The 26,275-nt window shown below is 35.4% G+C and overlaps 2 protein-coding genes across 9 annotated transcripts in view; one reads left to right on the forward strand and one right to left on the reverse strand.

Annotated features, from left to right (window-relative positions):
* Nucleotides 1-26,275, reverse strand: part of CACNA1C (calcium voltage-gated channel subunit alpha1 C) — a 739,906-nt gene that overhangs the window by 712,366 nt on the left and 1,265 nt on the right. The window lies entirely within an intron of this gene.
* The window catches only part of DCP1B (decapping mRNA 1B), a 58,482-nt gene that overhangs the window by 12,007 nt on the left and 20,200 nt on the right, over nt 1-26,275 (forward strand). The window lies entirely within an intron of this gene.

The raw sequence follows: 26,275 nt of genomic DNA on the forward strand, positions 1-26,275 counted from the left end.
TAATGTTTTATTTTAGATTCTTAACCATGTTACAATCACATACTGCACCAAAAATAAAACAATACAAGCTGTTCTTGATGTGGTTAACTTAAAAAGTAACTTTTCTAAGTCCTACAGGGTTTATCTCATATGAAATACTGTTCAGATCTAATAAACATATATTTAGCCTCACCTTGTTCTAAGCCTGTGCTGCGCAGAGTGCAGCCACTCGCCACCAGTGGCTATTGAGCAGTTGAAATGTGGCTAGTCTGATTTGAGCTGTACTGTGTCATATACACACCAGATTTCAAAGACTTGGTATGAAAAAAAGCATAAAAATAGCTCTTTAATAATTTGAAATTGATTTTGTTGAAATGATATTGTTTTGTTAAATAAAATAGATTTTAAAATCAATTTCACCTATTCTTTTTACATTTTTAATAAATACATATGTGGGGCATATTTCTGGTTCACATATTTCTATTGAATAGCGCTGTTGTAGATGTTTTCATTTATTTCACCATATTTAATAATCACAACTTTTCTAGGGTAGAAATTATCACTGCCATTTTGCAGATGAGAAAATTGAGGCTTAATGGAGCAACAGAACTGTATTCAAACCCACACATTCTGATTTTATTTCCATTGCTTTTCCCATACCACCTGTGCTGCTCTTTCTACTATTAAACATGAATGCAAATTGAAGACAGCTTTTGGGATGCATATTAAAATGTTTCTAATGAATTTCCATAAGAAAGAAGTGAAATCAGTTGAAGAACAAAGAATAGAAGGAAATGGATCTGTTTTCTTTTCTGGGTTCATTTTTTCCCCCCTCTCTTTTCTTTAATACCTGATACTGATTGCCTTGCAGCCACAGTCATTTCGTTTTACTTCAATTTATTTATAAAAGCTTTTTAAATTCCTGCATCAAATGTGTGCAGAGGGTTTTCTACAGAGTCCCACCAGGGGTGGGAGACTTGCTTACAGAGTCTCCCACCCCTCTCCTGTGTTTTTAATTGATCACCATATATGGTTCACATATTCTTTGGTGATATATAGATTTATTCTTCATCCTCTGGCAAGGAACCCAGTTTACTTAGGACTGGTTTTTTAAGGTCACTCTTTTCCCTCAGGATCTCTATTGTCAAGAATTTCTCCATATGGTCTTGGCCTGTGTGTGTCCTGGGGGCCATATTTGGGCATTTTAAGTAGACAGAGATGAAGTTGATAACAGGTTTGTGGCAAGTTCTCTTAAGGACATTTTTTGCATTCATTAGGTGAAAGAAATTCAGTGTCCAAGAGAAGACTATTCCTGTCTTGAATTAGATGAATATACAAGAGCAAAATAAGGAAATGAGATCCCAGACTGCTTTCATCTAGTCAGAAAAAAAAAATTTGATAATGTTGAATTTTGATCAACTACAAAATATAGTATTTTATTAGAGTAAATAATTTATAGTCATTAAACCTTTGTTGTTATGGGATTTGACCTGTTTCGGCTTTAAAAGTGCGTAAGATAGCTGTTAAAGCTAAGACAAAAAGTACAGTCATTCATTTATTCAGCAAACATTCACTAAACATATATTGTCTGTCAGGCATTATGCTAAGGCTTAATATGGCTAATCTCTTTTAATTTTCATAACTTTTTGTTGAAAATGCTATTCTTATTTTATAAATGAGGAAGCTGAGGTTAAGTAATTTACTGTGGTTCATGATTGTTGTGAGATGGAAAGAGCATTTGAATTGACAAAGCCTGACTTCAAAATCCAGGCCCCAAACCAATGGAAGTGCTAATAAAAAATGAATAATTCAATTTAAGCAAACTTTGTCTCTTAAGAAATAGCTTAATCTTTTTAGTGGTCACTCCAAAGTTTAAAAAGGAAGCTTCTTTTTAAAGTTGAGAACTATTGTACCACAGTTATTAAAGAGTAGAAGATCAAATAAAAAATAATTTAATGAAAAACTTAATTTGACCACATCCTTTATATTATTTCCCAATGGGAACCATTTAGTGTGTTTTCCGTTTCACCCTCAGTAAGATTTTTGTATATGGCGATATATTTTTGAGATACATATTTCTAAATATACCATAACACTTAAGTTGCAGATAGCAATGACAGGCAGATTTTAAAGTTAGGTAACATGTAGGATATATTTTTGTCAATGGTTACAGGATTAGAATGAAACTTTTTTGAGGTGCTTCGTTTCTTTGCAGACCTTGCCTACAGTTTAGATCAAATCAGAAAAGATGAAATGAATATGTTTAGGATCAAAAGCTATGTTTTAAAAAAAACAACTCCTAATTGTGTGGTTTCATATTCAAAAATAAATACAATTAAAATCCTTTTTTGACATTTGTAGAAACTGGGAAAGACTGATATAAATAATGGAAAATAGTACACTGAGTGAAAATGATAATTATAGACAGTCCCCATCTTTCAAAAAGGCTTGTTCTAAAATGATAATCTTCTGCCATGATGGCCAGCAGAGGTTGCCCTGTCAGCCTGGGTCCCGGACGTGGTGCAAAGGCAAAGGAGATCCATGATGGACAAAGAAAGAAACCTTTGTCATTGTAAACCATTGAGATTTTGGGGGCCATTTGTTATTCCACCATAACTTGGCCTATTCTGACTGATCACAGGCAGTCCAGGAAAAAGGGGATCCATACACAGAATGGAGATAAAGGAAGTCTAAGAACTTTGGTAAAAGGGAATCCCATAATGACCCCTGTGCAGCTGGTTTAGAGATTAGTCAGTCTACATTAAAGCAGAAGGATGAAGGGCTTCAGGAAAAGTGACCAAGAAAAAAATTTACAAACGGTAGTTTGAATCTATAGGGACATTTTACAGTTTCTTTTTTAGAGAGTTTGGTGATGATACAGTTATTGGAACATTGAAAACTGAGAGGATTAAAAAAATGCAAAAAAGGCAATTCTTGATTCCTGGAGAAACAAAATATTGTACAAGAAAGAAAACATAATTATAGTACACTGTATGCCTCTGCAGATAATATTTGCATAGTTCATTTATAAACTTAATGGTGTTATAATATGAAAGTGAATATAGCATACTATTATAATGATACGGATTGAGGGGGAAGTATCTGAGTATTTTAAGAACTAAATTTTCTTCAATAGATTTTTAAAAATCAAGAGATAGGGTAAACATGATAGAAAATGAGATCTAAATGCCAAAAGTAAAGTTGGATGAGTAATAAATTTAAATTTAGATCAGAAATAACTGCAATGGATGTAATTAAAGTTACTTCTGGAAGGCAGTAATCAGGAATGTGAAAGTTAGAGAAGAGCTTCGTTAGTTGTTGCTTTAAGCCTTGCAGCGTTATTCAACATTTAAGATTAAATACATTTATACTTTCGTAAATTAAAATTAGAAAATAATTAGATATCAGAGTATATCTTCTTGTAAAAACAATATTTTAGTTGGTGGTTAGGTTTTTAAATCAATCACAGAAACCTTTTTAGCCTATCATGTACTTACCTGAAGCATAACATATTCACATTATAATGATGTGTATATGAAATATAGTACTAACATTTATAGCATTATTTCTGTAGGAAAATGCATTCAAGAGTAAAATCTGTGTAGGCCCAAGAGTATAACTTCCATAGCAGCTGAACAGAGCACTTCTAGTCCCCATTTGTATTGGCAGATCATTTGTAGAGTTAGGAATTCCTCTAAGTTGTATTTTAGTGTATATGGTAATAGTAAAGTAAAGTTTGAAGCCTTTTTCAAAGTCACCTGCTAAGTCTCAGCTCTATAGTGGCTTTGCAACTCTCCTTCTCCTTTCCATTCCCACATCCATTGCAGTTCAGGCTTTTATTGCTCTTATTTTGAGCTATTTCATGACCCCTCATAACAAAAAGAACACTAGCCAAAATAGAGTAAGTTCACTTTAAAATATCTTTCCTACTTATTACAAGTAAAAGTTTTGGACAGAAAGCAAAAATAGCAACTACCTGAGGACTCTGAAAGTAAGCAGTAACTTGTATGTTGTGGAAAGAAGTCAAAGCTTGAAGAACTGGTATGGCAGTGAGTTTCCTAGTTTTATTCTTTCCTCCTTTATCTTGTGGCTTTGACCCAACAATGCACCAACTCACAAAACTCATGGACAAAGGTAACAAAACTCAAAGAAAGGGTGTACGGGTGGTTCAGTAGTAGAATGCTTGCCTTCCATGTGGGAGACCCAGGTTCAATTCCTGAACTATGTACCCCCCCCACCCCCACCCCCAAAAAACAAACAAAACTCTGAGAGAAACCTCTCTTTCTTATCCTGGGAACTAGAAAAAGGGAACCCTGTGAGCTAGAAAGTACGAGAAGAATCCCCTTTCTTTTCCTGTTTTTACCCCCTCTTTTATTTTTCCAAGGCTGCCCATAGTCCAGTTACAATGCAAAGCTGAACTGACATTGTGGGGGTGATGATGATGACTTAAGCATCTAACACCCCCAAAAAGAGCCTGTCTTTTTGCCAGAGAAGGAGGAAAAAGGGCCCCTGTGGTCTCTTTCTCTTGCTTCTCTACCCTGAGGTGCCTAAGCTACACAGACTGCCTGATAGTGTGAGAGGTTAAAGCCTGAAAGAAACCCTGATTCTCAAGCTAGAGGACTGGGAAAAGTGGTCCCTGGGGAGCTGGAGAAAGGGGGAGATTCTAAAGAGAATAGAGCTGGATAAGGAGACACCTTAATTCTGTGTTTGAACTGATGTGAATCTTGAACTCACCTTTGAGTTGCATATTCATGGAACAGAGCCAAAGTCTATAGCAAAGACTTTGAGAACTAATTTACAGCACAAACCACCATCCAAGATCCCTACTCCTAAGTGGTGTATGTGTGGGGCAGACCCATATACCAAGGCAAAGGCTGACATCAGCACCCCCATCCACAGAAGGCAAAACAGAGTTTCCTGTTTCAAACTAACAGAGTGAATTTCCTCAAACAAACAAACAAAAATGAACATTTTCTAGATGGTGTTATAAAGATCTTGAGTCTCATAACATAATCAAAATGTTCTGGATACAATCCAAAATTACTCATACCAAGAACCAGGGAAATCTGACCAGCTCTCAAGGGAAAACACAGTCAACAGATGGCTACCCTGAGATGCTCTCAATGTTAAAATAATAAGACAATGACTTTAAAACAGTTATTATTATCATGCCTCATGAGGTAAAAGTGAATGCTACTGAAATGAATGGAAAGATAGAAATTCTCAGCAGAGGAATAGGTGCAGAAAGAACCAAATGGCAAATTTGAGCAATCCAGCATTTCACTGGATGGGCTCAATAGCAGACTAGAGACAACAGAAGAAAGAAGGGTCAGTGAATTCGAAAATAGATCAATAGAAATTATTCAATCCAAAGAACATAGAGGAAAAATTATGTTTAAGAAATGAACAGGGCCTCAGAAACCTGTGGGATAATGTCAAAAGATCTAAAACTTGTGTCATTGGAGCCCCAGAAGAAAGAAATAAAGTGGTATAAAGAAATTTGAAGAAATAAAGGCTGAAAACTTTCCAAATTTGGTGAAAAACACAAATGTATGGATACAAGACATTCAGTGAACCCCGAACAGGATAAACAAATAAAACTTTTTCATAAATGCTGTAATCAAGCTCCTGAAAAACAGATATAGAAAAAAGAAATCTTGAAAGCAATGAGAGAAGAATGATGCATTATATACAAGGCGATAATTCTTTGAAGCATCTTAGATTTTTCACTGGAAACTATGGAGGCTAGAAGACAGTGGCACAGCATTATAAAGCACTAAAATAAAAGAATTGTCAATCTAGAATTCTATATCCAGTGAAAATATCCCTTAGGAATGAAGGTAAAGTCAGTCTTTAGATAAAGGAAAATTAAAAGAATTATTTGCCTGCACACCTATTCTAAAGTAAATACCAAAAGAAGGGAAATGATACCAAAAGAAAACTTGGAACTTCAGAACTGAAGTAAGCACAGCAGAATAGTAAATATATGGGTAAAAATAATGGGCTTTCTTTTTCTCCTCTCAGGTTCTAAAAATATGTATGAGTATTGAAAGGAAAAGTTTGAGCAAATTCAGGATTGTTTAATATATGCAGATGTGGTACATGTGACAACTATTTCATAAAGAAGAGGGGCAGGATAAAGGGAACTATACAGTTTTTACATTTTACTTGAAGTGGTAGTAAAAAAAAAAAAAAAACTTAGGGTGTGAAAAGTTAGTTATTGTGGTAGTTAGGTTCAGGTGTCAAATTGACCAGGTGAAGATGCCTAGTTCTATTGCTGTGGACACGAGCCAATGGCATGTGAAACTCATCTGTCACTGATTACATCTGCAGTCTGCTAGGAGGTGTGCCTGCTGCAATAAAGGATGTTTGATTTAATTGGCTGGATGCTTAAATAAGATTGCTCAATGTAGCACAGCCCAAGCAGCTCAGCATACCTAGTGTAGCACTCGCAGCTCAGCCCAGGCCTTTGGAGATGCAGAAAGGAATCACCCCGGGGAAAGTTGTTGGAACTCAGAGTCCTGGAGAGAAGGCCCACAGAGATCACCTCGTGCCTTCCCATGTAAGAAAGAACCTCTGTTGAAAGTTTGCTGCCTTTCCTCTGAAGAACTATACGTTTTTAACTAAATAAATCCTGTTTTGTTAAAAGCCAATCCATCTCTGGTGTGTTGCATTCTGGCAGCTTTAGCAGACTAAAACAGTTATGTTTAGTGTAATTCCTTGAGCAACCACTGAAAAAAAAAAGATCACAACCACTGAAAAAAAAATTACTAATAGATACATTAAAGTAGAATACAAAAAAATTCAAATAATTCAAAAGAAGGCAGGAAAAGGGGTAGCAACAGAATGGAAAATAGAGGAGACAAACCAGAAAAAAAAGTTGTAGATCTCAATCCAGCCATATCAGAAATTGTCAGGTTGGATAAAAAAAAGCAAGACCCCAACTATGTGCTATCTACAAGAAATTCACTTTAAATATAATGAAATAGGTTAAAGGTAAAGAAAATTGAAAAAGATAGGCATTGCAAACACGAATTAAAAGAAAGCTAGAGTGGCTATATTATTATCAGACAAAGTAGACTTCAGAATAAAGAAAATTACCAGGGATCAAGAGCTATATTACCTAATGAGGTCAGTTCACCAAACAACAACAACACATAACAATCATAAATTTGCATTCACTTAACAACAGAATGTCAAAATATATGAAGCAAAAACTTATAGAACTGAAAGGAGGGAGAAACAAATTTACAATTATACTTGGAGATTTTAGTACTCTGCTCTCCATAATCAATAGAAGAAGTATAAAACAGCAGGAGTACAGAAGTCCCAAGCAGCAATAGCAACCAACATGATATAATTGCCATTTATATACCATTCTACCCAACAACAGCAGAAGGCACATGCTTCTCAAGTGCACATGGAACAGTCACCAAGATAGACCTATTGTGGGCCATAAAGCAAGCCTTAAAACTTGTAAAGGGATCAGAATCACATGTTCTTTGATCACAAAGGAATTAAACTAGAAATCCATTACAGATATCTGGAACATCCCCAAATATTTGGAAATTAAACAACATACCTCTAAATAACCCATGTGTCAAAGAAGAAAGGAAATTAGAAAATATTTGAACTGAATGAAAATGAAAATATACCACAATTTGATGTGGCTGAAGTTGGATTTAGAGGGAAATTTATAGTGTCAAATACAAATACTTGTATTAGAAAATAAGAAAAGTCTCAAATCAATAATTCAAGCTTCCACCCTAAGAAACTAGAGAGATAAAAGCAAATTAAGCACAAAGCAAAGAACATGAACTAGTTCCATCCCCTTATCCCATTTTATCAACAGCCCTTTCCACCATGAAAAAGTTAGAATGGGCATAGCCCAAATATCCCTTAAGATTGTGGGAAAGATCAAAGGAGACAGTGGAGCTATAACAGAGAAGATAGGATTTAATGAATATGATTGTTAAATTACTCTAATGATAATTCTTTTAGACTCCAGTGTCTTGGAATAGCTAGAAGTAAAAACCTGAAATTGTGGCATTGTAACCCATACCAAACTCTGAAATCTGTTCTACAACTAATTGCTGTGGTATGTTTTCAGATGTATTGCTTTTTTGTATATATGTTATTTTTCACAATAAAAAAGGGAAAAAAACACAAAGCAAGCAGAGGGAGGACAATAATAAAATAAGCATAAATCAATGATATAGAAAACAGAAACAAAAGGCTGGTTCTTTGAAAAGAGTCAACAAAATTGATGTACTTCTGGTCAGACTGATCAAGAAAAGAGAGAGAGAAGACACATTAACCACATCAGGAATGAAAGATGGGTTATTTATAGGCATTGAAAGGATAATAACGGAATACTTTGAACAACTCTATCCCCATAAACTCAATCACTTAGATGAAATGGACCAATTCTTTAAAAAATACAAATCATCAAATTTCACTCAAGAAGAAATAGCTAACCAGAATAATCCTGTATCTATTAAAGAAATTAAATTAAAAACCTTCTAACAAGGAAAACTCCAGGCCCAGTTAGTTTCAACAGTGACTTCCACCAAACATTTAAGGAATTAAAAAATACTGATCTCTTCCAGAAAATAAAAGAGAAGGGAATTCTTCCAAACTCATTTTTTTTTTTTTGAGGGCATTACCCTAAGACCAAAAGAAGACAAAGACATTACACACAAAAAAATTATAGACTAATATCCCTTGTGAATATAGACATAAAATCTTCAACAAAATACTAGCCATTCAAATCCAGGAAAATATAAAAGAAATGATACCTCATTAGCCGTATAATTTACACGAGGCTTATCCCTGCCATACAAAACCACTGCTGGACTTATCTTTCTAAGACACAAATCTGATCAGAATCTTAAATGGCTACCAAGTAAACTTTTTTGCCTGGCATTTAAAGCTTACTATGTAGTCAGGTACCAGTTTACCTTTCTGACCAAGTCCAACACTCCTCTTGTACATTTACCTAACACTCCAACCAACTATATACTTTCCCAGAATACTCTAATTTCTCACCTCCATGCTTTTAAGCATAGTATTTCTTCTTTTTTCTCCTTGAATTCTGTTCTCCACCATGACCTATTTTCACCTGATTAAATTCTACTCATATTTCAAAAGCCAATTGAAACTCCCAAATGTTTTTGTGATCCCTCCATTTAGCTGTGATCTCTTTCTGCAGCATATTTCTCTCTTACATCTTTCTTTTATGTTAACTTCAGTACATGTTTATTGAACACGTGCCTATTGATGCTGATTTTGTGCTGGGTTCTGAGACATCCCTTTCCCTCTTAGAGTTTACCAGCCTAGCACACAAAATAGACATATAAACATATGTGTTTAAGACAATATGCCAAATGCTGAGTTAGAACTATGCAGTGGGCATGTACTAGTTCTTATATTTTTACCTTATATATGGTATTTGTCTTGGTTTCTCTATTAGAATACAAGCTCCTTGAGGGAAAGATGTCTTTCTACAGCCCTAAATTCCTTCCCTTAAGTTGTGTACAATTAATTATTTTCAATGAGTACTGGTTGATTTTGCTAGATTTCTTTATTTCTGGCACCCAGTAAAGCCTAACCAGAATGCTCACAGCTGTGTCCTCTGTCTTTTTGCTTTGGGAACATTAGACAACAGGCATTAAGCAGTACTTAAACACTGTGGTTCCTGTGTAGAAACACAAAGCATTAAATAATTTTAGCAGTTTGCATAGGAACTACTTTACCCCTCAGGGTTAAATTCACACAGATAGGAGTGATATTTACCCAAAAGTTCCTAGGCATAATTGCAAATTATAATAATGTCATGCATCCTTACCATGAGAAATTCGATAGTTCTAAGAAGAGATTATGTAATATAGAAAATGTTAATTTCATAAATGAAAAGATATGATGTATAATATATGCAATGATATTAATGTTCTTTATAAAGCTTTAAATCCAAAAAAACACTTGATAGGGATACATTTCATTCAAACTGTTTTACTCTTTTATTGAGATATTGTGGTTCAATATTTAAGAAGTTCATTCACTACTCCAAACTGATACTATAATTATGGTATATGAAAAAAGATTATGGCCCTGTGGTTTAAACAGAAAGGCTTATGCAATTGATATTTTATCTGAGAATGAGATAAGTAATCCTTTTTTTCCATTTCTGTAGAAGCAGCCATATATAAACACTTTATTAATAACAGTTAAAAACAGGCACTATTGCCAAATTCCAGATTTAAATAGAATCTTGTGAACCTTAGCCATTAAAGAAAAAAAATGATGAATTGTACATCATCAGAAGTAAAAATTTCACCAAATTACAAACTTCTGTTCTTCTAAAGATACCTTTAAGAAAATGAAAAGATAAACCACAGAATAGAAGAAAAATGTTCACAATACATATACAGTATTGTAACATAATACTTATATAGTATTGTAACATAGTACTTATGTCCAGAATGTATAAAGAACTCTTAGAACTCAATAATAAAAAGACAAATAGTCCAGTTAAAAATTGGCAAAATATTTAAACCAATACTTTACAAGAGAAAATACTGACATAGCCAATAAACATATAAAAACTTGTTCAACAGTAATTGTCAGGGGCTTTCATGTTATTGTATGTAGCAGTAATTTATTCCTTTTTTTTTTGAGTTCTTTAATTTTTATTTCTTTTTCTGTAGTGATATAAATTCTAAAAATAAATGATCATGGCGATGAATACACAACTTTGTGATAATATTGTGAGTCATTGATTGTTATAATATGGTTGGACTGTATGTGTGGGGCTATTTCTCAATATTTTTTTAAAAAGAAGAAATAAAGGCAGCTTGGTCTATTCCTCTCTCACTCCTCCAATAAAAGAGCAGAGAACAACAGACAGAAAGTTATTTCCAATAGAATGGACAGGTAAGAACTCCTGGAGTCTAGTTTTTTTTTTTTTTAAAAAAAGATATAGAATGTTAATATAGAGAAAAAAATAAAAGTAATAATAGTAAGAACAAAACAAAACAAAACAAAAACCTATAGCTCGGATGCAGCTTCATTCAGTGTTTTAACATGATTACTTTACAATTAGGTATTATTGTGCTGTCCATTTTTGAGTTTTTGTATCTAGTCCTATTGCACAGTCTGTATCCCATCAGCTCCAATTACCCATTATCTTACCCTGTTTCTAACTCCTGCTGAACTCTGTTACCAATGACATATTCCAAGTTTATTCTCGAATGTCGATTCACATCATTGGGACCATACAGTATTTGCCTTTTAGTTTTTGGCTAGACTCACTCAGCATAATGTTCTCTAGGTCCATCCATGTTATTACATGCTTCATAAGTTTATCCTGTCTTAAAGCTGCATAATATTCCATCGTATGTATATACCACAGTTTGTTTAGCCGCTCGTCTGTTGATGGACATTTTGGCTGTTTCCATCTCTTTGCAATTGTAAATAACGCTGCTATAAACATTGGTGTGCAAATGTCCGTTTGAGTTTTTGCCCTTAATTCCTTTGAGTAGATTCCCAGCAATGGTATTGCTGGGTCGTATGGCAATTCTATATTCAGCTTTTTGAGGAACCACCAAACTGCCTTCCACAGTGGTTGCACCTTTTGACATTCCCACCAACAGTGGATAAGTGTGCCTCTTTCACTGCATCCTCTCCAGCACTTGTCATTTTCTGTTTTGTTGATAATGGCCATTCTGGTGGGTGTGAGATGATATCTCATTGTGGTTTTGATTTGCATTTCTCTAATGGCCAGGGACATTGAGCATCTCTTCATGTGCCTTTTGGCCATTTGTATTTCCTCCTCTGAGAGGTGTCTATTCAAGTCTTTTTCCCATTTTGTAATTGGGTTGGCTGTCTTTTTGTTGTTGAGTTGAACAATCTCTTTATAAATTCTGGATACTAGACCTTTATCTGATATGTCGTTTCCAAATATTGTTTCCCATTGTGTAGGCTGTCTTTCTACTTTCTTGATGAAGTTCTTTGATGCACAAAAGTGTTTAATTTTGAGGAGTTCCCATTTATTTATTTCCTTCTTCAGTGCTCTTGCTTTAGGTTTAAGGTCCATAAAACTGCCTCCAATTGTAAGATTCATAAGATATCTCCCTACATTTTCCTCTAACTGTTTTATAGTCTTAGACCTAATGTTTAGATCTTTGATCCATTTTGAGTTAACTTTTGTGTAGGGTGTGAGATATGGGTCTTCTTTCATTCTTTTGCATATGGATATCCAGTTCTCTAGGCACCATTTATTGAAGAGACTGTTCTGTCCCAGGTGAGTTGGCTTGACTGCCTTATCAAAGATCAAATGTCCATAGATGAGAGGGTCTATATCTGAGCACTCTATTCGATTCCATTGGTCGATATATCTATCTTTATGCCAATACCATGCTGTTTTGACCACTGTGGCTTCATAATATGCCTTAAAGTCAGGCAGCGCGAGACCTCCAGCTTCGTTTTTTTTCCTCAAGATGTTTTTAGCAATTCGGGGCACCCTGCCCTTCCAGATAAATTTGCTTATTGGTTTTTCTATTTCTGAAAAATAAGTTGTTGGGATTTTGATTGGTATTGCATTGAATCTGTAAATCAATTTAGGTAGGATTGACATCTTAACTATATTTAGTCTTCCAATCCATGAACACGGTATGCCCTTCCATCTATTTAGGTCTTCTGTGATTTCTTTTAGCAGTTTTTTGTAGTTTTCTTTATATAGGTTTTTTGTCTCTTTAGTTAAATTTATTCCTAGGTATTTTATTCTTTTAGTTGCAATTGTAAATGGGATTCGTTTCTTGATTTCCCCCTCCGCTTGTTCATTGCTAGTGTATAGAAATGCTACAGATTTTTGAATGTTGATCTTGTAACCTGCTACTTTGCTGTACTCATTTATTAGCTCTAGTAGTTTTGTTGTGGATTTTTCCGGGTTTTTGACGTATAGTATCATATCGTCTGCAAACAGTGATAGTTTTACTTCTTCCTTTCCAATTTTGATGCCTTGTATTTCTTTTTCTTGTCTAATTGCTCTGGCTAGAACCTCCAACACAATGTTGAATGATAGTGGTGATAGTGGACATCCTTGTCTTGTTCCTGATCTTAGGGGGAAAGTTTTCAATTTTTCCCCATTGAGGATGATATTAGCTGTGGGTTTTTCATATATTCCCTCTATCATTTTAAGGAAGTTCCCTTGTATTCCTATCCTTTGAAGTGTTTTCAACAGGAAAGGATGTTGAATCTTGTCAGATGCCTTCTCTGCATCAATTGAGATGATCATGTGATTTTTCTGCTTTGATTTGTTGATATGGTGTATTACATTAATTGATTTTCTTATGTTGAACCATCCTTGCATACCTGGGATGAATCCTACTTGGTCATGATGTATAATTCTTTTAATGTGTTGTTGGATACGATTTGCTAGAATTTTATTGAGGATTTTTGCATCTATATTCATTAGAGAGATTGGCCTGTAGTTTTCTTTTTTTGTAATATCTTTGCCTGGTTTTGGTATGAGGGTGATGTTGGCTTCATAGAATGAATTAGGTAGTTTTCCCTCCGCTTCGATTTTTTTGAAGAGTTTGAGGAGAGTTGGTACTAATTCTTTCTGGAATGTTTGATAGAATTCAGATGTGAAGCCGTCTGGTCCTGGACTTTACTTTTTAGGAAGCTTTTGAATGACTAATTCAGTTTCTTTACTTGTGATTGGTTTGTTGAGGTCATCTATGTCTTCTTGAGTCAAAGTTGGTTGTTCATGTCTTTCCAGGAACCCATCCATTTCCTCTAAATTGTTGTATTTATTAGCGTAAAGTTGTTCATAGTATCCTGTTATTACCTCCTTTATTTCTGTGAGGTCAGTAGTTATGTCTCCTCTTCCATTTCTGATCTTATTTATTTGCATCCTCTCTCTTCTTCTTTTTGTCAATCTTGCTAAGGGCCCATCAATCTTATTGATTTTCTCATAGAACCAACTTCTGGCCTTATTGATTTTCTCTCTTGTTTTCATGTTTTCAATTTCATTTATTTCTGCTCTAATCTTTGTTATTTCTTTCCTTTTGCTTGTTTTGGGATTAGTTTGCTGTTCTTTCTCCAGTTCTTCCAAGTGGACAGTTAATTCCTGCATTTTTGCCTTTTCTTCTTTTCTGATATAGGCATTTAGGGCAATAAATTTCCCTCTTAGTGCTGCCTTTGCTGCGTCCCATAAGTTTTGATATGTTGTGTTTTTTTTTTTTTTTTTTTTTTTTTTTTTAAAGAGAAAGGGAGGAAAGGAAGGAAAGACAGAGAAGGAAGGAAGGATGGAAGGAAGGAAGGGAGGAAGAAAGGGAAACATTTTTAAACATTTTCTTGTTTTATTATATTTTGTTTGTTTGCTTGTTTTTTACATGGGCTGGGGCCGGGAATCGAACCGGGGTCCTCCGGCACGGCAGGCAAGCACTCTTGCCCGCTGAGCCACCGCGGCCCGCCCCGATATGTTGTGTTTTCATTTTCATTCGCCTCAAGGTATTTGCTGATTTCTCTAGCAAGTTCTTCTTTGACCCACTCGTTGTTTAGGAGTGTGTTGTTGATCCTCCACGTATTTGTGAATTTTCTGGCACTCCGCCTATTATTGATTTCCAACTTCATTCCTTTATGATCCGAGAAAGTGTTGTGTATGATTTCAATCTTTTTAAATTTGTTAAGACTTGCTTTGTGACCCAGCATATGGTCTATCTTTGAGAATGATCCATGAGCACTTGAGAAAAAGGTGTATCCTGCTGTTGTGGGATGTAATGTCCTATAAATGTCTGTTAAGTCTAGCTCATTTATAGTAATATTCAGATTCTCTATTTCTTTATTGATCCTCTGTCTAGATGTTCTGTCCATTGATGAGAGTGGTGAATTGAAGTCTCCAACTATTATGGTATATGAGTCTATTTCCCTTTTCAGTGTTTGCAGTGTATTCCTCACGTATTTTGGGGCATTCTGGTTCGGTGCGTAAATATTATGATTGTTATGTCTTCTTGTTTAATTGTTCCTTTTATTAGTAGATAGTGTCCTTCTTTGTCTGTTTTAACTGTTTTACATTTGAAGTCTAATTTGTTGGCTATTAGTATAGCCACTCCTGCTCTTTTCTGGTTGTTATTTGCATGAAATATCTTTTCCCAACCTTTCACTTTCAACCTATGTTTATCTTTGGGTCTAAGATGTGTTTCCTGTAGACAGCATATAGAAGGATCCTGTTTTTTAATCCATTCTGCCAATCTATGTCTTTTGATTGGGGAATTCAGTCCATTAACATTTAGTGTTATTACTGTTTGGATAATATTTTCCTCTAACATTTTGCCTTTTGTATTATATATATCATATCTGATTTTCCTTCTTTCTACACTCTTCTCCATACCTCTCTCTTCTGTCTTTTTGTATCTGACTCTAGTGCTCCCTTTAGTATTTCTTGCAGAGCTGGTTGGTCTCTTGGTCACAAATTCTCTCAGTGACTTTTTGTCTGAGAATGTTTTAATTTCTTCCTCATTTTTGAAGAATAATTTTGCTGGATATAGGAGTCTTGGTTGGCAGTTTTTCTCTTTTAGTAATTTAAATATATCATCCCACTGTCTTCTAGCTTCCATGGTTTCTGCTGAGAAATCTACACATAGTCTTATTGGGTTTCCCTTGTATGTGATGGATTGTTTTTCTCTTGCTGCTTTCAAGATCCTCTCTTTCTCTTTGACCTCTGACATTCTAACTAGTAAGTGTCTTGGAGAACACCTATTTGGGTCTAATCTCTTTGGGGTGCGCTGCACTTCTTGGATCTGTAATTTTAGGTCTTTCATAAGAGTTGGGAAATTTTCAGTGATAATTTCTTCCATTAGTTTTTCTCCTCCTTTTCCCTTCTCTTCTCCTTCTGGGACACCCACAACACGTATATTTGTGCGCTTCATATTGTCCTTGAGTTCCCTGATACCCTGTTCAAATTTTTCCATTCTTTTCCCGATAGTTTCTGTTTCTTTTTGAAATTCAGATGTTCCATCCTCCAAATCACTAATTCTATCTTCTGTCTCTTTAAATCTATCATTGTAGGTATCCATTGTTTTTTCCATCTTTTCTACTTTATCCTTCATTTCCATAAGTTCTGTGATTTGTTTTTTCAGTTTTTCTATTTCTTCTTTATGTTCAGCCCATGTCTTCTTCATGTCCTCCCTCAATTTATCGATTTCATTTTTGAAGAGGTTTTCCATTTCTGTTCGTATATTCAGCATTAGTTGTCTCACCTCTTGTATCTCATTTGAACTATTGGTTTGTTCCTTTGACTGGGCCATATTCTCAGTCTTCTGAGCGTGGACCGTTATCCTCTGCTGCTGGCGTCTGGGCATTTAGTCAGATTTCCCTGGGTGTCGGACCCAACAAGGTTGTAAGATTTTTCTGTGAAATCCCTGGGTTCTGTTTTTCTTATCCTGCCCAGTAGGTGGCGCTCGTGGCGCACGTTTGTCTCATGTGTTTGGAAGGGATCCCCCCGGTCACCGATCTCCGCGGCCTGGGGATTTCCGATCCGATTCTCTCCGTTGGTTCGGAGGGCCGCACGTGGTGGGGGCGTCAGCCGCCGCGGCTTGAGGGCACCCTGTGGCTGGTCGCCTGCCGCAGCGGGCCCGGGGAAATCGCCCCCGGACCAGGAAGTCGCCCGTGGGGGAGGGGCGTCGGTCACCGGCCACCGCGGCCTGTGGAATTCCCCACCAGACCAGGAAGCCGCCCGCGAGGGAGGGCCACCGCGGCTTGGGTAGCCCTCTGATCCGAGACTCGTAGCCGGACCAGGAAGCCACCCGCAAAAGAGGGGCGCCGGCCGCCTCGGCTTGGGAAACTTGCCTCTCCAAGACTCTCAGCTGGCCCGGGAAGGAGGGAGGGAGGAGCTCTGGCCGCCACAGCTGCCGCTGCTCGGGAAATCGCACGCCACTCTGGGATCTCACCGCAGCCGAGTCTCGCAGTCAGACTAGCCAGTCCAGACTGGGGTACGCTGTGTGTCCATTCCCTGCCGTGGCCCCGGGAGCTGTTCTGCACTGTTTCAGTTCACCTAGTAGTTGCTTTGGAGGAGGAACTAAGATGCACGTACCTTACTAAGCCGCCATCTTGGCCCCCAGTAATTTATTCCTTTTTATTGCTGTGTAGTATTCCATTGCATCAATATAGTGCAATCTATTAATCTATTATTAGTAGACATTGAATTGAAATGCAAATTAAAACCAGAATGTGAATACCTCAGACTCTGTAGAATGGGAAAAATTAAAAAGATTTATATTACGGGTGTTAGTGAGGGTATGGAGCAGCTACAGCTCTCTACGTTGCTGGTGGGGGTGTAAGATGATATGACCACTTTGGAGAACTGTCTGGCAATTTCTTATAAGCTTAAACATAGTTTCTTATAAGTTTAAACATACATATGATCCAGCAAATTGTACTCATAGGTATTTACTTAAGAGAAATTAAAACACATGTCCACACAAAGACTTGAACAGAAATGTTCATAACAGTTGTATTCATAATAGTAGAAAATCTATTGTAGAAAACCAAATGTCTACCAATGAGTAGGTAAATAAACAAATTTTGATGTGTCCACGATGGAATGCTACTCAGTAATTAAAAGGAATGAACTACTGACACACACAGCAGGGATGAATCTCAAAAACATTTTGCTGAGTGAAAGAAGTCAGCCCCAAAAGAGTAGATACTGCATATTCCATTTATATGAAGTCTGAGAACAGGCAAAACTACCTATTGCTTAAAAGTAGCGAAAACTGTGTGTGAACTGTGTGTGAATCTGTACATCTGCAAGATTTTTCTATAAATTTACAACTGCTCTAATAAAAAAATTTATGTAAAATTAAAAAAAAATAACCTATGATGATAGAAGTCAGAAAATGGTTGTCTGTTGAGAGTGGTAGTGGAGGTATGAATATGGTTATCGAATGGAAATGGGCATGAAGAAACTTCCTAAGGTGATAAAAATGTTCTATCTTGTTTTGAGTGGTGGTTACACAGAGTGCACTATTGTCAAAACTCATCAAAAAGAACACAATCTGCATTTTATTGTATATACATTATTTCTCCATTTTATAAAAAAGTAAAAATAATTAAACCTTATGCAAGAAGATTTTGGAGAAATGAGTACATAAATATAATTTGTTACCATTTTTTCTTATCCTGATATTTATCAACCACTGCTTCATCTAACCTGATCTCATCTTCTAAGTTGATTGGAATGTTCCACTAACTCTCAGATTTGTTTCTTGGCAACCCACACATCCATGGCCAGTTGATTTTTGACAAAGGACAAATTCATTTATAGGGAAAAGAATTGTCTTTTCAACAAATGGTACTGGGAAAGCCAGATTTCCACATGCAAAAGTTAAAGTTGGACCCCAGCCTCACACCATCTACAAAAATGACCTCAAAATAGATCAACAACCTAAATACAAAAGCTAAAACCATAAAACTCTTCAAAGAAAGCATAAGGAAAAGTCTTCATGACCTTGGATTTGGCAGTAGATGTTGTGACACCATAAGTACAGGAAATAAAAGAAAAAATAAATATAAATTGGTTTCATCAAAATTAAAAACTCTTGCGCATCAAAGGGCATTATCAAGAATGTGAAAAGACAGCATGGGAGAAAATAATTGCAAATCATCTATCTGCTAAAGGTTTAATATCCAGAACATATGCAGAGCTCCTATATACAATTCAACTACCAAAAGATTCCACAGTTAAAAATGGGAAAAGTATTTAAGTAAGAGATTTCTCCAAAGTAGATGTAAAAATGGCCAAAAGGCACATTAAAAGCATGTGAAAAAAAGTGTTTGCCATTATTAGCCAGTAGGGAAATAATTCAGAATCACTGTGGGACACCAATTCACACCCATTAAGGTATCTATGAAAAAAAAAATTAAGGAAAATACAAGTGTTGCCAAGGATGTGGAGAAATTAGAACCCTCATGCACTGCTGATGAGAATATAAAATGGCGCAACCCCTATGGAAAACAATTTGGTGGTTCCTCAAAAAAATTAAACATAGTATAACAATATGACCCTACAATTTCACTGCTAGGTATATACCCAAATGAATTGAGAACAGGATTTAAACAGATTATTGTACACCAGTGTACACAGTAGCATCATTCACAATAGCTAAAAGATGGAAACAACCCAACTGTCCATCAGTGAATGAGTAGATAAAGAAAACATGGTATATATACAATGGAATATTATTCAGTTGTAAAAAGGCATAAGTTCTGATACATGTCACAACATGGATGAACCTTGAAAACATTATGCTAAGTGAAATAAGCCAGACACAAAAGGACAAATATGAGTCCACTTATATGAAATACCTAGAATGGGGATGTTCATAGAGACAGAAGGTAGATTATAGGTTACCAGGAGCTGCAGGGAGGAGGAATGGGGAATTATTGCTTAATGAGTAAAGATTTTCTACTTGGGATGATGGGAAAAGTTGGGTAATGGATGGTGGTGATAGTAACACAATATTGTAAAAGTGAAAATACCACTGAATTTTACACTTAAAAATGGTTATAATGGCAAATTTTATGTTATATACATGTTATCATAATAACAAATTTTAAAAATTGTACCTTGGCTTCCTCAGCCTGGAAATACAACTATCCTTGTTCAAGAACACAAATGTAGGACTTGAAACTGACATGTACCTTGACCTCAATGTGGTAATTTTGAGATAAAGGAATAGTTTAATTTGCATTTCTAGTTTCTAGCTCCATTAGAAAGGCCATGTCTCTTTTCCTCTGGCTTACCACATCTGTTTTCTTTACATGGTCAGAGATGAAAAGTTTATTTCTGCTGAAAATATGAAAAGCTGAATAACATAGTCTTTCGTCTGAGTAGAAGAAATTAACTTTCCATGTCCCTCTTAAAAATCAATTTTTAAAAATCTGTTTTCTAGCACAGAGAAGACTTAACATCTCCTCTGCATCTTTTCCCCGGAATAAAATGTATAGTAAACAGTTAATAAGGTTTTAAAATATAATTGTAGGTGTTTTCTTGATGGCTGTTTAGAACATGTTATGAGGTGTAAATTCTAATTGTGTTAAAACCTCCAGTTGATGCACCTATAGATACCCATAATAAATAATAGCAAAGAAGGTCATGATTTGGAAGTAACATTGTTTACGCTACTTTAAAAGCATTTTTTGAAACATTTGTTCTGCCTTTATACTACTATTAATTGGTTGTTGATTAGACTGATGAGAAGGCAGAGGTGTGGGTAATAAATTACAGTCTCCTTGTGGGCAGAGACCATATCTTATACTTTATTTGTATTCTGTGATGCCAAATAAATAGAAAATAAACATAGATCTGGATAAGAAATAGACATAACATTGTACTTAAAGTTATCCCCATATTATTTGTGTTGATTTGGGAATTGTTATGTATGTATACATGTTTGATGTTTTTGTCCAGCATTCTGGGAAATCAGAATGCTAATGACAAAGCTTTGAAGACACTCTGCAAAAGAGTGATATTGAGGAGAAACTACAAAGTTGCCTGTCTTCCATAATTCTTCCTTATTCCCCACTTCATGGCAGAAATTGTAAATACCATCTCTCAAACTAAACACAAAATCAGTAATCAGAGATCAACAATGTAGTTCATCGTTTCCATTGCCCAAAGATGCTAATAAAAATTGTTTTTTTTTTTACACATAGGCTACAGCCTAAATGGAGAAATAGAAAGTCTTCCAACTTAAATTCTAAGATCCTGGGACTCTTACCACCTCTCTTCTCAACCTTAGAATCATTTCAGGCAATTATTACACACGCTGTTTGAAAGGTTTAAAGTGAACCATGGATACATTTATTACTGAGAACAAGAAAGCCACATTATCTGCCCACAGATAATTGAGAGTTTATTTTTCCATTCTGGAATATCAATACCCTCAAGTAGTAGTTCTTAATTGTCTCTGAGAGTGATGAATTTATTCCCTCCCTCCTTTTCTCCCTCTCTCTATCCCTCTCTCCGTTCTTTAAATACTTTTTTGTTGCCTACTGTTATGCAAGGCATTGTTCCAGGGGGTCTAAACGTTGTTCTTCCCCAAATGTCTGTTTGCATACACATACACAATTTTGCATACAATTTTAGGGATTTCATTGACCTCCTGAGGCCCTGTAGAGTCTATAAACACTAGTCTTTAAAGAAATATATAGCTAAAAATGCTTGATATTCTTACTAGGCAGAATCTTAGTATTTACAAGAATAACAATAGAATATTTCTCTATTTAGAATCTGCTGTGTGATATAAGATTCTGTTAAAAATAAACTCATTCAGGTTCATGAGCAATATGGATTGGAAGACAAAATTGACTTTTGTATCCAATCAGAATATGTTCTTGAGGCTTTTTTGCTGTATGTGAGCAGAGGGGTTGGTTGCACTAGATAACCTTTAAGAACTCTTGTCACCTTTTAAGTCTGTACTTTTTAATGAGAAAGAAAGAAGGCCACCGAAATTTAAAAATTATATTGTGGTCACTGAATCTTACCTTTGCCATTCTAACTGGAAACTGATCTGTTTATTATACACTATGGCTCTGAGAGGTGATGTATTTTAATATAAGATTAAAGGTTGCACATTTCCTGCAACTGTAGTGATGAACTTTTGTCAGTCTACCCTTAAATCCAGAATTACTTTTTTTTTCCTCTGTCAGTACTTAGCTCATGCTTATAGGAAGGGATCTAAATGCTAGAAGAAGCTATTATGTAAAGAATTGGCATTCTTTCAATTAAGGAAGGCTCTGAAAAGCCTGAGGTAAAATAAAATTTCACTTTTGAACCTTGTGATGTTGGCTTTATCTCTGGATTTCATATTTGTGTTTTTCATTGTGTTGAATTGTGCTACTGATAGCTCCTTAAGACACACTCAGATAAACACACATAATATAGATAAATAATACTCTTCTTCACCGTGACCATCCAGTTTACATGCTCTCTACCCTTCCATCATTTATGATTAGGAAACTTTTAAGTAGGACCTGAATCTAATGGGTGAAATGTATGGCATCTCTAAACTTATTTAATTTTACAATCTGACATGCTTAGATCAGGAAGAGACTATGTGACTTACATGGTGATATATATATAGCTACTATGTGAGAGAAAAACTAAAGTGAAGTCACTTTTATTTTATCCTGAACCACAAAGACAAGATTCTTGGCTTTACCAAAGAAACGTCTTCGTAGTAGTGCTGTTTGGCTTCAGACATTGCATTTGTGACTTGGAGATAGACTGTCTTTTATATATATATATATTTTAAGAACCCACTTGGCATGGTAAAAGTATAAATCCTGGCAGAGAAAAATTGGATTCCAAAATATTTTCTTAAATGCTTAATGAATAAAGCGTCTTTTAGTTTCCTTACCCTAACAGTGCTGTGCATATAGAAAGTGTTTATTATGGTTGTGCTCATGTGTATTCCTTTAGAGTCTGTGTTTAGTATTACTGATATCTGTCCAAAAATCATTTAGAAAATACTTTTAAATAATCAATTTCTGGAATCTAGGTTAATTCTTAACTCACAAAAGGAAAAATTATCATTTTTTCCTTGTACGTAGAGGTTTTAGAGAAAGAAAACAATTTGACTAAGAATGGGCTTAGAATCATCCTACATGTGACCTTAGAGCTCTTATTTAATGGAAGAATCAAAACATAATTTAACTGTTTATAACATAAACAGCTTTTGGAAAAGTGGCATCATCTATATCAATGCTTATAGATTAAGGTCAAATGAAAAAAGTACAGAACCATTGGCTCACTTTTCACCATCCTACGATGGAAGTAGCACTAAGCTTCTTTGGCTATAGCATTGCTATGCAAAATCTTAGAAAGTTTTCAGTGATTATGTGATTATATTTGAGCTGTTTTCAACAAAGTTATCCTTATAATTATTAAACACTTGTTAAATAATCTGGTTCAAAATGAGGAAGTTATTCTTTGGAATAGACTATAGAGATACTCTCTGTTTTATATTTAGCTTAAACATATGTCTCAGAAACTACAATTATATGAGACTGAACTTTAAGATTCACTTAAGATAATAGGTTTGTAGTAAGTGCTTCTGGACTAATTGATATTGTATTTAAATCTTATAGTTTTAAGATAATTTAGATATAAGTATATGTAAACTTCAGATTACTATTATCAGGCATGATTGGACTATGAATATCTTATTTTTTCTGCTAGATGAAAGTACCATTACTTATACCGTACCCTGCGTTTTTCCATAATGAAGAGATATGCATGTGACTTTGCACAATGATTGTGTTCTCTGATTCTTAGTTGCCAGTGACTGACAGGTAGTCAATCAAGAAGAATGGTATATGGTGGAATTGTTGTAATAATAAAGACACATAATTGAGTACGTTAGTGCCTACACAGTGCTGGATCAATAGAATTATGCATTCTCAGGAAACTCATATCCTAATGACAGAATCCCATCAGCATTATTTATGCCTAAGAATAAAAATGATGGAAGCAGAATAAACTCTGAGTCGAGTTAGAAGGAGAATAAAAAGATAAAAAGGGGCAATGTGAGAAAAATCCCCATGCGGTAATTCCTGGTAGGTGTCATCAATTGATACAGAGGATCCAGCCAATCTGGCCAGAATAGTGATGACTATTGATATTAGCACTTATAAGAATCATAAGATCTTGAAGTCTTATATTTCAGTTTAATCCAGCAATTATTTGTTGAGTGTCTACCACATGCTCATTGCTTTGCTGGGTATATTAACAAAAGCTCTACCTTCCAGGAGCTTATAATCCAGTGGAGAAAACAGTTGTGTCTTTAATAGAAAGGTGTACCAAAACTTTGGGAGCAAAGGAAAAGTTGGGACTATTTATCCCTAGGAGAGTGAGAAAGACTCAATCTTCAAGGATGAGCTGTATATGATTCAGGGGAAAACATTTTGGGGAATCCCTGTGTTTTAGTTTGTCAAGCTGTTGAAAACAGAACCATAAACCACGTTGGCTTTTAACAATTACATTTATTAGCTTACAAGCTTACAGTTTTGAGGTCGTGAAACTGTCCACATCAGGGCATCATCATGGTGATACTTTGTTCCTGCAAACAGGCTACTGGCGATCCTGGACTCCTCTGTCAGATGGCAAGGTGGCTGTCTGCTGTCTCTTCCTTCTCTTCTGGGTTTCATTGCTTTTAGCTTCTTGCTTCTTAACTTTCTCTCTCTTTGTCTGAATGTCATTCTCTTATAAAGGACACTTTTAAGATCTTACTTACCAAAAGATCCTACTTACAATGGGTCCATATCCGCAAGAATGCATTAACTTTAAGAACATACTTTTCTAGGGTATTTACAGCTTCAAAACACCACACCCTTTTTGATATTTGTGGGCTAAGAGAAGTTGAAATTAATCAGCAAAATTATGGATAAAATTAAAGTATAAATTTAAATGGTCAATAAGGCAGAATAAGTTGTTCCTATTTATATTTATTACTGATTATGCCTTTTTTCTATTTCCTAACTTTTTAAAATATGTTTACTTATTCTGTTAGAGCTCTTGGATTAAAGGAATTTCCCCCTGAAATGAATAAATTTAGGAAATTAGTATATAGTAAAGAAGATTCCATCTGACCTTTCATGAACCTGGGGATAGTCGTAGACCACAAGATATTTCTATTTGGGCAGGATAACTACTTTTTTTTTAAGACTAAGAAGGTTCACTGACAACATGCATTTATTATAAATGAAAATTTTTTAAAAGACAAGTCCATGTTTTACTTTGAAGATAATAAGCTGTCATTTGTAGTAGGCACTATTTTAATATAATGCTTTACTGGGCAGGTTGTTTTTTTTTAAGGCATTGGCTTTCTAAAGTCAATTTAACACAAAAAGTTAATTTATTTAGAAATCAAAGGGTTATTTTACTTCACAGTATCTGTTTAGGTTTTCTACTGTTTCCCCCAGTTATCATGAGCATGAGTTGTCCATAAAACAAACTGCTTCTCCTCTACTGTGATCCTTCCGATATTTCAAGGTCACAGGATCACTGATTTGTGAGGTGCTGTAAAACTATGTCATATGAAAAGAACCAGACCCAGGGGGCAAAGATAACAGTGCTATGTAGACTCTCCGTGGCCTGTGAAGATTTGGTTTACAAGGTTGTTGTCCGTGTTTGGTCAGTAAAACTAAGGCAGAAAGTGGTTGAAAGAACATTACTTTAAAGGCATTAAAGAAGATGCCAAAGGAAATAATTTTTAGTGCAAAGTGTTCCAAATGGGGTAGAAGTACAGAATCAGCAGAGGCAGCCAAACATAGCCTTTTGTCTCCCATCTGTGGATGCTAGTACATAAGCAGCATAATTATGCTCTAGCACTTACTGCCAATACCAGAAATTCCCAATCCCTTTATTTCCTTCCTCCCTCTTTTTTTTTCCTCACCCTTCCTTGCTTTCTCCCTCCCTCCCTTTCATCCTTCCTTTTCACCTTTTGAGATCCACATGAACCTTGATTTTAAAAAGACTAGCTCCCAAACCCTTATAACCAAGCCTAGCAAATTTAAGAAAAATTATTTTGAATACTCTATTTCATTTGTAAACCTAGGAGAGGGGCATATTTTAGACAGAACAGATTGATCAAAGAAAAATGACTTTGGTTACATCATTAGCCTTGTTAGACCACAGATTCCTCATTAGTGAAATTAGGTTATTCAGCTGTGCAATTCTTAGCTAGCTTCCAGCTCTAAAATTTCATGGTTCTTCCTTTCTACGTTTCTGAGTGCTTTGTGATCTCTTAGGGTGGTGGTAGTGTATCAATGTCAATAGCTGTTTGTGCATGCTGACTACCAAATGCTAGTAATAAGTCATCATCAACGTGGTCAAATTTATAATGACTCACACTAGATAGATGGTACAATAAATCAAGTAATATTGTATTTGAATGCAGTCCCCCAAGCAAGGGTTTACACCAAGTACATGATTAGATATTCTTGGTCCTCCCATTGAGTTTATTATTCCAGTCATTTCTGAGAGCCATCATAAAAAGAATGGGATTTGATGTTCCTTTTTAAAAAAAATTTTGGTTTATCCTTAAATGCCTGGAGAGATTTGAGTAAATTACACTGCCATCTTTCTATGGCTTTCCCAGCAAAAAAGAGAATTTGAGCACGTTCCTTGCTCCATACTGACTAAGAAAAACAAAGTTTCCTCTCCTTTTGAGAGGAATTATTGTTCTTTAAAAAAAGGAAAGCAAGAAGGAGAGCATTGCCAAATTAGATA

This window comes from Tamandua tetradactyla, chromosome 7 (genome assembly GCF_023851605.1).
Source record: "Tamandua tetradactyla isolate mTamTet1 chromosome 7, mTamTet1.pri, whole genome shotgun sequence".
NCBI lineage: Eukaryota > Metazoa > Chordata > Mammalia > Pilosa > Myrmecophagidae > Tamandua > Tamandua tetradactyla.